Source organism: Maylandia zebra, linkage group LG23 (assembly GCF_041146795.1).
Source record: "Maylandia zebra isolate NMK-2024a linkage group LG23, Mzebra_GT3a, whole genome shotgun sequence".
NCBI lineage: Eukaryota > Metazoa > Chordata > Actinopteri > Cichliformes > Cichlidae > Maylandia > Maylandia zebra.
Window position 1 is genome coordinate 15,129,632 of NC_135188.1, and position 12,862 is coordinate 15,142,493.

Consider the following 12,862-nt stretch of genomic DNA (forward strand, 5'->3'; position numbering starts at 1 on the left):
TTAAATATTGAGTTTTGCCAATTAGGGAAAATCTCAGAGAAGACAGATGGATTGCCGGTGGTGTTACAGGCAACACCTGAAATCTGTCAATAATTACACCATGCTCAGGTTGGGAATCAAATTAGCTGAAAACATCAACTCTCTTGACATAATAATCACCTCTCTTATCTGTAGAAAATAAACCTTGATGCCGCACTCTACTGTACTCTTGATTAGTTAAAGTAGAGACTTTAAACGAAAAGCCTGTGGCAATGCACAGCTGTTTACATCAGTTACCTTCCACACAGGGACAAAGAATAAAAGAACGACCATGTAAAAAGAGAACAAATGTTCTTCAATCCATGAAAACGCGTCAAATTGCCATATTTGAAAACAAAATTGCCCGGTATTACATGCATGCCAGCCATCTGAACACTTGACTGTAATTCCTGTGGGGTGTGGGTTAGTGAGGTTCCACTCACCATCTGTTTCAGGACTGTTGTGATGACAGGAACTCTCCCATCTTTTCAGAACTAAAACCAACTGAATAGAGACAGATGCTAGTTCCTCTAAAAGACGAGATTAGTACTGAAATTCGCCAGGAGTAGGAATACACTTGAATTTTGTTCTCAAACTGATTATTACAAGTCAGCTTTAATTTCCAGCCCCTGGCTTTATCTGCTATGATACAATTAGACTTCCCGAAGTCGATGCATAGGAATGCAGGACTATTACAAATCAGAATATTATTACGATATTAAAAGGCAGAAGTGCCAGAATTGCTCCTCTTGCAGGTCCAATGCAGTCTCACAGCGGTATGTGTCTTCGTGTCATCTGTAGTCTCACATGATAGTCAAGACCTTAGATTCTCCTGTCACATGCTACGATTTTTAAAGGTTAGAGTAGGTGCACGAGTCAAGCCTCTGCAACTACTTCAATTAAAACACGCTAAAATGTTTTATCTCATGATTCCAAACAACACATTGCAAACCCCAGCTTTAATGACTATCGTTTTGCATCATCACCGTCTGCTGCTTTGTTGCACAATGGCCATTTTGGCATCAGTACAAGACAGCCTATTACTCTGTGGGAGTGCTAGCAGGGAGTAGTGTACAAGTAATGAGCCTTTGTTGCTCCTCTTTGGAACTTATACTATAGCAGATAACTTTACACAGTTGAGTAGGAAGTGATGTTAGTTGTAGATGAAAAACAGAACAACCAGGTAGACATTACTGCACCCATAAGGGACCACTTGAACGAGGGAACCGACTTGATTTGGTTCTCAGCACACCGAACCCTCTCTCATATTAGCTTTGTATCAGCTTAAATTGAGTGTATTATATGGAAACGGTTTAATGCAGCTGTGTTTGATAGTGAAAAGGGAGAGCTAAAAGAAAAGATTACAGCTACAAATAACTGTTTGGTATAAGCATATGGCATGCGAATATATGATAAGCAAAACAGGCAGCAATTACACCTCCTTTGAAATGTGTTTGGGAATGGAAATGATCAGTATACACTGTTGGGCTGCGTGCACAAGAAAGAAGAAAAAAAGCAGCTTCGCATCACTTTTGAGGTTTTTAAAGAAAGTAATGCATTACTTGACTCGTATTGCTTTAATACAAAGTAATCCATACTTTACTTTTAGTTATATTTTAACATTTTTGTAAAAAATAATCAAACTAACTTAAGAAAGAAGATAAATGTTTGACCAAAAAGGTGGAACCTGAAGGAAAGTCTGTTTACTATGACAACAGTTCCTCACTTACTGAGTGTCACTTTGAAATCAAGCTTGGCTGTGGTCTGCAGACGCTCAGACGGAGCGTTACTCTGAGCCTGGGGTTCTTTAGCCATTACCTTTGTGTTAGCTACTTGTTCAGGTGCTTGATGTCATATTGGCAACGATGGCGTTTAACCATCACTTTTTCTTTTTGCATGATAAATTAAAAGCAATGTGGTTACTTGCAACAATCAAACACTGTAGACATCACAGGAAACTATTATATTAGTGATTATTGTAAGGTACAATGTGTTTACAGTAATGCATAACTTTGCAACACCTTAGACACTACCTGCATATAGGACACTTTGTAGGAGACAGGGTTACAGAGATCATCTCCATACTTTATCCCACACTCACACACTGCACACACAATACAAATTTGAAATAGATATGGTAAATTCAGTACTCTGAGAATTGCATCTCACTGTGGGCTTACAGTCCAAAATCTGTCATACTGTCTCCCAACATAACACAGCACAACTCTTACCTTACGTGTCACATCTATTTGCTGTCAACCGGGGCGAGTGTGTGCTCAACATGTAGCATGATCTGCACTTCTGTTCTCACAGGAAAGTTTCACTGTTCCAAGCAGTGTAGCCGTGAGAGTGATAATTGGATAATGAGTAAATAAACAGCTGGAGTCCCGTGGTTTTTTTGGGGGGTTTTTTTGGCTCTTTGAGTAAAAATGGTTAAATGTACAACTAGAACTGAACACGCAACCCAGCGAAACACACACACTGACACACGGTGCTTCCAACACTACTGAGTTAAACTTGTCATAGAGGGAGCAGCTATTTGGGGGGCCATCTTGTTGTGTGTGTCTCCGTGGCTGAACTGCAGGGAACAATGACAGGAAGGAAGCAGGCTGGAGGTGAGTGAGGTGTGAGAGCCCTAAGAGTGTGTATCCAAGCCCTAATTAACTATCTGCTGCTTCCTCTCTCCCTGGCATCCCTGCCTTCCTGGGGCACATGCCAGTTACACGGATGGTGTGTTTATGCAGTGTGTGTGTGTGTGTGCGTGTGTATTTGCAAGCACCATAATATCACTGTCACCTCCGTTTGTTCCTGCCTCTCTCTCACCCCCTGTTCGCCTGGCACGCCTGCCCTCCCGTGTCAGGTTTTGTGAAGCAACCCGAAGCCACCGGATGGAGCATAATTACCCTCTGCTCACCGTGAACCCTTGTCCCCCAAACAAGAGCTTGCTTAGACTGTATCCATAAACAAACCTGCTCCTCCTTCCCTCTATGTGCCACCCATTCATTATGGGTGTTCTTCTCACTACAGACCTGGTCAGAAAGTGCCCCTGAATTTGACAGCAGCTTTTTAATGACATCTCAACATGGTAAATGGTCTCTGAGAATACTGTCTTGTATAGTAGGTTCTAACCCACTTCTTTAAGCAGGAAAGTCAGCTATAAGTATGACCTACAAAAGGGATCTACTGCTCACTGGCAATGTATAAGACTAAAACAAAAATAAGCAGTTTATTTATCCCACAGTGAACCAGCCACCCAACCCCTCATTTTGCTAAGCCCATTGCTTTAAGTAGCCTTGTCAGAACTTGAAGCGAGCCATTAAAGGCAGTGATGATGCGCAGCGGCACCCCCTGCGCTGACAGCCGCACTGTCGCCGCCAAGCTGCAAAGCTTTAATACATGACTAGGAAGGCATCCAAAGACCAGAGTAAATAAAGGAGGGAAAAGATGAAATGCATGCGACAGTGAGGCAGACAGCTGAACAAACGCAATGACTTCGAAAACGGGCCTAACAGCTCACTCTTCCCCCACTCTTTACACAATCAACCATGTAAATTATTGAAATATCATGAAAAATAAATACTTCAATAAAAAAAGGTTCCGCCAAGGCCCAATTATGCAGTTTAGCTGCATATATCAGTGTTTTTTTCTCCCTGGTAATGAATGGAATGAAAAAGGCTGTTGTTTACAGGGTGTGGAAAACAGTGAAGATCTAACAGATCTCAAAGTATGGAGTAGATCCAAAGTAAAGAGGGCTCAGACCACCACACAACAGAGCTAGCTGCCAGCCTTTATCTCCCAATCCAAAGAGGCTATCTAAGAAATCAAATCAGGTGAACTTGACATGGCTCACTTCCAATCCGAGTCAGGGTAGCTTCGTAACTGAGGCGGCGCTTTCTTTGAAGCATTAACTGAATGAGTCCTGGAAAAGGGAGAGTGCAGAGGCTGAGTTAAATGTCCATTGTTTTAGCGGTTTGAGGCTTTATCCCTGTGTTCTCCAGTGGCACTTCCTCAAAGCGTAATGCCCTGGGAGTCCAGGCGCTTTGAGCAGGGACTAGCCCTCTTCCTCTGGTCCTTACATGTGATCTCCTTGATTTTAATGAGGCCACATGGACCCCCTGTGATGTGCTTTGGAGGATGCGGGGATCCCATGCTCGCTCTGAGGTCGTGATAGTGGTTGAACACCAGTGACCCCTTCTCCCCCACCCCTCGTTTCAGCCGGGCCTCTCAGGCACGTCTAATGTTTTATTAACCAGGTTCACTGGTTCACTCTCTTCTGAGTAAATATAACTGGCTGTCAATCATCTATGTGGATAAAGTGCACTGTGGCTTCACAATGCAGCCTGCATGTATCGCATGCACTGGATCGATAAGAAATCCTCTGACTGCTTCACACAGAATGTTGACAATGCTGCTGCACCTGAATATTAAATAGACCTTGAGAGTCCTCTGTATACTTTTACAACACAATGGCAGCAATTAAACAAACCCACTAATTAGTCCTGTCATGTACGCATGATGAAAATCTCTAATTACACTTGCAGAAAATTACTGAGTGTATTAGCGGCAGCACGGAGTCCGATCTTTGAGCTTCTTCTCAGGCAGTTTGAGTTAGCGTGCAGTTGTTGATCTTTGCACGAGCAGTTATTACAGTTTTGTATTTTCTAATTAGTTTACATGTTTATTTCATAATGACTTTTTGCTTGCAATCCAGTTTAGTTTCCAGTGTGGATTTCATTTTGGTTTTTGCTGTTTGAAAAGGTTTCATTTTAGTTAGATTTTCATTAGTTTTAGCACATGTTTAAGTTTTTTTTAGTTATCATAGCATAGAGGAGATCGTGTCAAGTTCAGAATAGGTATAATATTACAAATAAAGCCATTTCTACAGACATTTTCAGCACTGACTAGTGACCAGACAGTCAGACTTTCATATTTCTGGCTACGAGCCAGTATCTTTCATGGATATGCAGCGCATGAAAGCGGTGCAGGCAAAAAGTCCCACATACACCTGCAACTATATGCTAACATGTTGTTTTTTGTCTTTGCTATGAGTAGACAAAGTTCACCGATTTACCAAATGCTCTCAACAACAAACCTAATTAGGCACTTAAATCAGACTCTCAACCAGCCAGAGATGGGCTGTAACTGTAATCCGATTACTTTTTTCAAGTAATGAGTAAAGTAAGGGATTACTTTTGCAAAAAAGTAATATGATTACTGTTATTTTCCCGTAAGCACGCTGCATTACTGCATTACTAAACCATGATTTTGTTTGTGAGAGTGTCTCATGACAATGACGTACGAGCGTGCTAGCAACAGACGTGTGTAGATCAACAATGGATAATATGGAGTGCGGGACAGAGTATGACCATGCGGTGTTTAAAGTTTGGAAGTACTTACATTATTTTGAGTTTTGTTCCGTAAAATGTGACAAAAACATTAGCATCTATTGTAGACTCTGCGTGAGAAGAAAACTTCTTTCTACAGCAAAAAATTAAACTTCAAATCTGAGCAAGCACCTAGCAAGCCGCCAAGGGAATTTGAAATTCACAGAGAAACCCCCGGATCCGCCCACTGACATGACGCAGCGGGGCGCTGCAAACTTCCACCCGCCCCACTCCTGCTAAACAGGTGAAAATAGATTTAAGAGCGACAGGACATAGTGCCGCTGAATCTTTGATTATATTTATCTTTTTCTGTGTTTTACTTGCATCTATTTAAAAGATTATGAAATACATTATTGTATTTCATATGCTGGAACATGCAGAAAATAGGTTTAAATGTAAAACAAATTTCTTCCAGTCAAAGACTGTTGCATAAAATTTAATTTTTGTTCGATGCAATGTGCATAAACTTAAAAGATTAAACAATTTTTAAAAAGAGACTTTTTCATTTGATTCTGTTTTATATGCGGTGGATTATGCAGAAAAAACAGAATTGGGCTGAAAGTTCTATTACTTTTTTACGTATTCAGGTTGCGTATCATGTTTTTAAAAAGTAACTAATTACTTTTGAAAATACATAATCAGTAAAGTGATGGGATTTCTTGGAGAAGTAATTAGTAACTAATTACTATATTCAAGTAACTTGACCAACACTGCACCCAGCATCGGGACACTAAAGCTCCTTGGTGGTGGTAGTTAAGCTAGTCAGCTCCACCGTTTTGCTGAAAGCAGACAGCTTTGCTCAAAGTAGATCAACACACAAAAGCTTTTACTTGATTTATTGAATTACAGAAATAAAAAAAGACAAATATGGTAGAGGTTAGCAGTTCTTGTCAAAGTTGGTTCAACTGCATTACAGAAGTAGGCTAAAGGCGCAATAAAAACTAAAATGGTTTTAAGATGTTTGTAGTTAATGACACAAAAATGGCAGATAAGCAATGAAACTATTGTAATTGTGCAAATCTGAATGTGATCAACCATAAGCTAAACTACTAAACTACTAATTTTTAACGTATGTACTACTCCCCAAAACTTGTCATTTTTGGAAAAGCACTCCACACATCCTCAGTGACATAAATCTGAGGCGAATCTATGTGAAACATCACAGCATTTCTTTCCCAAGTATCCCAGCATTTAAGCCCATACAAGTAATTATCGCTCACCTTAAACAGCGTCATAGAACAGAGAAAAACCACACACCTCAGTCCGTGCTGCAAATGTAATTTCATTTTGAAACTCACCTGCCGTCACTGGAATGAGTCAGCAACCAACCAATCCAACCATTAAATCTGCAACAGTGAAATTGTGATGTAAACCTAAAGAAACAGAAAGTTATTGAGCTCAGCTCTCCTTTTTCTGTCTTAGTGCACCCATAAAAAGAGTCTTGTTAGATTTGTGTTACACTGTTCAGGTTGCCTCAGTCCTGACTGCTGTTGTGATGGCTGAAAATGTGTGAATCAGAGCACTCACAGATATCTTTGTCAGTCCAAGGCCATAAACATATCACTGCAAACTGAGCAGGTTTCATTTTGTTAAAAGAAACAGACCTCTTGACTCCACTCAGCCTGTAATATTCTCATATATATGTATTATTCTGCCTAAAAGTATTTTTAAATTCAAAGCATGAAGTTTGTTTTCTTTCTGTGAAAACTACAAATGGGACTGTTTTGGAGCAGTATGTGTTATTTTTAGAAAGTGTTGCTCATGTCAAGCCAACAGTCATAACATAAAGTTAAAGTAAATATTATTTGCCTTTTGGAAGCTGAATAGAACTGAAATAGCATGCTTTTACTGATGTGTCTTCCCTAACGTCGTGAGTGACCACAGCATATTAAGAATTAGCTATAAAAAAAACAACAACTGATCTGGAGTAGAAGAAATGATGCAACTCTGCAAAAATGTATTCTAAAGAGGCCATAATTTTCCTGATTTGTCCTGCTTTTCTCTCAATAAATATTGCATGGAAAGTAAACAGATAAGGATGACAGTAATGGTCAGAGTTCTTTTCAAATGGACCCTCAGTGGGACCACAGAAAAGCTCTTCCTCTGTGATGTGTCCCTCAACATTGTGGTGAAGGGCAGACTCAGGAGAGGAAAGTGACATTTAGGAAGAGCTAAAACAATGGAACAGTAGTGCTTTAATGTCTCATAAGACGTCCTCTAAACATGGCTTTTCCATCTGAAAGCATCTCCATGCTGAGTCAAGTGCACTAACTGTGCATGAAAGAGCTCGTTCCCTCAGGACAAGGCTGCCTGATACCCGCAAGAATAAACTGGCCTTTAACTGCCAGGCTCCACACAGCACAAGATACACATACTAAAGCTCACTGTGCCAAAGGGACAAAACAACACCAAAACCAAGGCTACAAATCTGTGAAGACCCCATATTCCAACCTCTGCCTGTAATATCTGCACAAGACCACCTGACAACTATAATGTCACAAGAGTTTTCTTGCATGCTGGCACTTTAAATAAAGAGTTTAACAGTTGACAGTTGTGACAAAGGTCACAGGGGGGAAAATTCTCAAGTTGAGTATATACAGTCTCTTTTTTCACTGCTTAACAGTGAGAGCAATTTATGGAAACTAATCTTGGAGCAAGAAAAGGAAAATCCAGACTACACAAAAGACGTCAAACATCTGAACATATGCATGCGGAATAAATGTAAAGCAATTGTCATGGTCCGCGGCCCGGCGTCCGGGGTGCTGCTGGGATGTCCACGCCCACGAGCGTGGCTGCTAACCCCACACCTGCATCCCATCCCAGGCGATCACCAGGTGGACTATTTAATCCTGCCCTACCTGCTGCTCCACGCCAGTCCGTAGTCGCCTCTCAGCGGTAACGTACGCCTGCGGGAAAAGAACTCGTATGACAAACTCTCCATCGGACCTAACACTGTTTTTTTTTTCCCTGTGTACCCAGATCACAACTCGGCGTGTTTTTGTTTTCGAGCCACCTGCCTGTCCACCTGTCCACCTGTCCGCCTGAGATTTGGTTCACATTCAGCTTCGCCGTCTCGACCCCTTTTGGAGCTCCACCCCCCTCTGGTTCACTCGGCCCGGCTATCACCGTGAGACGCACACTCCACCTTCCCTCGTATGCTGCCGTTTTTCCGCACCCCAGTAATCTGTCTCTCTTTTTGTTTTACAGCCTCTCACAGCCCCGCTCTCGGCGTTCCCTGTGCGGTCCCTCGGTTTCTTCTGGTTTCATACGTTGTTTTTCTGGCTACCCTCACGGGACACTTTTAGTTGCAATAAAAATTACTTTCTTTATTCGCTCCTACCCTAGTGTGTGTGTTCTGCTACTGGGTCCTGCCTGCGCTCGGAACTTCGGTTCATGACAGTACGGACTGGCCAGTATGGACCCAGCAGATCCACTCCGCTCCGCTATTAATAAACAGGGCGCTATCCTCGGTCGCCACGATCAGCAGCTCCAGTCTCTCCAAGACCGTTGTCAAGAGCTCAGTGACACTCAGAATAAATTACAAACTAGGCCGTGCACCGCGGCGTGTCGCCTCCGCCGCTGGAACCCTTCCACGGGGAGCTGGACCTGTGTGGGGGGTTCCTTTTCCAGTGCTCCTTGTTTTTCAGTCGCACGCCTCACGCGTTCCCCACGGATACTGCTAAGATCTCCCACTTCGTGGGATTGTTACGGGGGCGTGCTCTAGCATGGGCTGAAGCCTACTTAAATTCTCACCCCATTCGCGATTGCGATTACGATGACTTCCTGGAGGAGTTCCAGGCTACGTTTTCCCCTCCGGTATCGGAGGACGATGCCGCGCAGAAGTTGCTGGGGCTCCGTCAGGGGCGGCGCAGTATTGCGGAGTACCTGGTTGAATTCCGTACTCGAGCGGTCGCCGTGGGTTGGCCCGATTCGGCTCTTCGTGGGTTTTTTTTACGGTCGTTAAATGACCAGATGAAGGACCAACTAGCTTTTCACGAGGAGACCAGATCCTTTGATGAATTGGCCTCCCTCTCCCGTAGGATTGACAGACGCTTGTGGGAGAGGGATGCCGAGCGGCGGTCTAAGCCTATGGGCTCCGTATTGCGCCCCGGGTTTCGCGTTTCTCCGCCCCCGCCCCTAGCTGCGTGTGCGCGCTCTCCGTCGCCGCCCCCGCCTGAACCCATGCAGATCGGACGCTCTCGGCTTTCTCCGGAGGAGAGGGAATGCCGATTTCGGGCTGGAGAATGTCTGTACTGTGGGAGGCCCGGTCACCGCATCGCTGTTTGCCCGGTCCGCCCAAACGACCCGGCCCACCGGTGAGTCCGGGGATACGGGTGGGCAGCACTCTAAGCACTACTAGACCCCGATTGTTACTGTCCGTTACTATCGTGACTTCTAATCAGACTTTTACATGCCCCGCGTTAGTGGACTCCGGGGCGGAACAGAACCTTATGGATGAGAAGGTGGCTAAGAGGCTAGCTGTGTCTCTTACTCCACTCGAACCGCCCATCCCTGCGTCTACATTAAACAACCAAGTGTTTGCATACATAACTCACCAAACCGCGCCTGTACGGTTAATCACATCAGGTAACCACCAAGAGCAGCTGTCCTTTTTCACTTTTCCTGCTCCTGACACCCCGCTTATCCTAGGCTACCCCTGGTTACAGAGACATAACCCACACATAGATTGGGCCGGAAAAAGTATCGCGAGCTGGAGTGTGTTTTGTCTGGCGAACTGCCTGAGGTCAGCCGTTCCCTCCGCCTCAACGGAACGGAGGCCCGCCCTGCCACCCGCGCCGGACCTCTCTTCCGTGCCCCCCGACTATCACGATCTCCAGCAGGTGTTCAGTAAAGATGAGGCGCTCTCACTCCCGCCTCACCGTCCATATGACTGTGCTATCGATCTGCTCCCGGGTGCATCGCTGCCCTCTAGCAGATTATACAACCTGTCTCGCCCCGAAAGAGAAACCATGGAGAATTACATCCAGGAGTCGCTAACTGCAGGACGTATTAGGCCGTCATCCTCTCCCGTGGCTGCGGGTTTTTTCTTCGTGGGAAAGAAAGACGGGACGCTCCGCCCGTGCATCGATTACAGGGGGCTGAATGACGTCACCGTCAAAAACAAATATCCCCTCCCACTCATTAGTTCTATTTTTAACTCACTCCAGGGAGCTACGGTCTTCACCAAACTAGATCTGCGGAACGCCTACCACCTGGTACGGATACGTGAAGGCGACGAGTGGAAGACCGCCTTCAATACCCCACTAGGGCATTTTGAATATCTAGTGATGCCGTTCGGGTTAACGAACGCCCCGGTGGTTTTTCAAGCCCTAGTCAACGACGTGTTACGGGATTTCCTGAACGTGTTTGTTTTTGTTTACCTGGATAATATTTTGATTTTTTCCAAGACGCTCGAGGACCATCGCATCCATGTGAGGAGCGTGCTACAACGGCTGCTCGAAAATAGACTGTACGTAAAAACGGAAAAGTGTGAGTTCCACGCCTCATCCATTTCCTTCTTGGGCTACATCCTCGCTGGTGGGCAGGTGAAGACCGACCCGGTGAAGATCAAAGCAATATTGGAATGGCCGGTTCCGGAGACACGAAAGAAGCTTCAGAGCTTCTTGGGGTTTGCGAATTTTTATCGCCGTTTCATTCGAAACTACAGCCAGGTGGCCGCGCCTCTCACCCAACTCACCTCACCCAAGGTGTCTTTCACATGGTCCCCTGAGGCCCACGCAGCCTTCGCTAAATTGAAGCGATTATTCATGTCCACACCCATTCTGACCCATCCTGACTCTTCTAAACAGTTTGTTGTTGAGGTCGACGCATCTGATGCGGGAGTCGGGGCGGTTCTTTCCCAGCGGTCTGGGCCCCTGAACAAACTCCGGCCGTGCGCCTTTTTCTCACGCCGACTCACCCCCGCGGAGAGGAATTACGACATCGGCGACAGGGAACTCCTAGCGGTAAAACTCGCATTGGAGGAATGGCGTCACTGGCTGGAGGGGACCGAACAGCCCTTCGTTATATGGACGGATCATAAAAATCTACTGTACCTCAGAACCGCCAAGAGGTTAAATCCCCGTCAAGCTCGCTGGTCCCTATTCTTCGCCCGCTTCAACTTCACACTCTCCTATCGTCCCGGGTCACGAAACATCAAACCCGATGCGCTCTCCCGTCTGTATTCCCCCGACAGCGAGGCGCCCCCCCCGCCACCATCCTGCCTGCCTCCTGCGTGGTGGGTGCTCTCACCTGGGAGATTGAGGAGACCATTCGCCAAGCGCTCCCGGGGGACCCTGACCCAGGGACTGGACCGCCAGGACGGCGCTTCGTTCCCGCCGCCGCCCGGGGAGCAGTCATCCACTGGATCCACACAGCACGATTCGCGTGCCACCCGGGCGTGAGCAGAACGGCGCGCCTCCTCAGCAGACACTTCTGGTGGAAATCGCTACTACGGGACGTGAGGGACTACGTGTCTGCCTGTGCCGTCTGCGCTCGTAATAAATCATCCACGAAACATCCCATGGGCCAGCTCCACCCACTCACTACTCCCCACCGGCCCTGGTCTCACATCTCGCTCGACTTTGTTACCGGTCTCCCCACCTCTTCTGGAAAATGTGTCATCCTCACCGTTGTGGATCGGTTTTCTAAGGCCGCCCACTTCGTCCCGCTAGCCAAGCTGCCCTCGGCTGCTGAGACTGCCCAAGCGTTAGTCACGGAAGTCTTCAGGCTCCACGGAATTCCCCTGGACATTGTCTCCGATCGCGGTCCCCAGTTCACCTCACAAGTGTGGAGGACCTTCTGCTCCATTCTCGGCGCCAAGGTCAGTTTGAGTTCCGGTTTCCACCCGCAATCCAATGGGCAAACTGAACGCCTTAATCAGGAGCTGGAGACTATGCTGAGGTGCGTAGCCAGTCAAAACCCCTCCTCCTGGGTTACTTACCTGCCCTGGGTGGAGTACGCCCACAATACTCACACCTCGTCCTCCACCGGCTTCTCTCCTTTCGAAGCGTCCCTCGGGTATCAGCCTCCGCTCTTCCCGGAAGAGGACCTGTCCCTCTCCGTCCCGTCGGCCCCTCATCACCTCCGGCGCTGCCAACGTGTGTGGCGCTGCGCTCGCCGCGCCCTCCTGCGCGCAAAGGAACGACAGGCGCACTACGCCGATCGTCGCCGCGCCCCAGCCCCTGACTACCAGCCGGGACAGAAGGTTTGGTTGGCTGCTGGGAACATCCCGCTCCGGGGCACGTCCCGCAAACTGGCTCCCCGTTTCATCGGGCCGTACGAAGTGGACCGAGTCATCAACCCGGTGGCAGTCAGGCTCCGGCTTCCGGCCTCTCGGCGTGTGCATCCCATGTTCCATGTATCTCAACTTAAGCCGGTCCGCCTCAGCCCCCTGTGCCCTCCTTCCGAGCCCCCTCCTCCCGCCCGGCTCGTCAGCGGCCATCCGGCCTATGCGGTCC

The 12,862-nt window shown here is 46.6% G+C and overlaps 1 long non-coding RNA gene across 1 annotated transcript; it reads left to right on the forward strand.

The window, feature by feature from the left end:
* Positions 1–8,140: 8,140 nt before the first annotated feature.
* On the forward strand, positions 8,141–8,699 carry LOC143415195 (uncharacterized). Its single transcript, XR_013095834.1, has 3 exons — positions 8,141–8,297; positions 8,382–8,529; positions 8,610–8,699. It is a non-coding gene; the product is annotated as an uncharacterized LOC143415195 (long non-coding RNA).
* Positions 8,700–12,862: the final 4,163 nt, after the last annotated feature.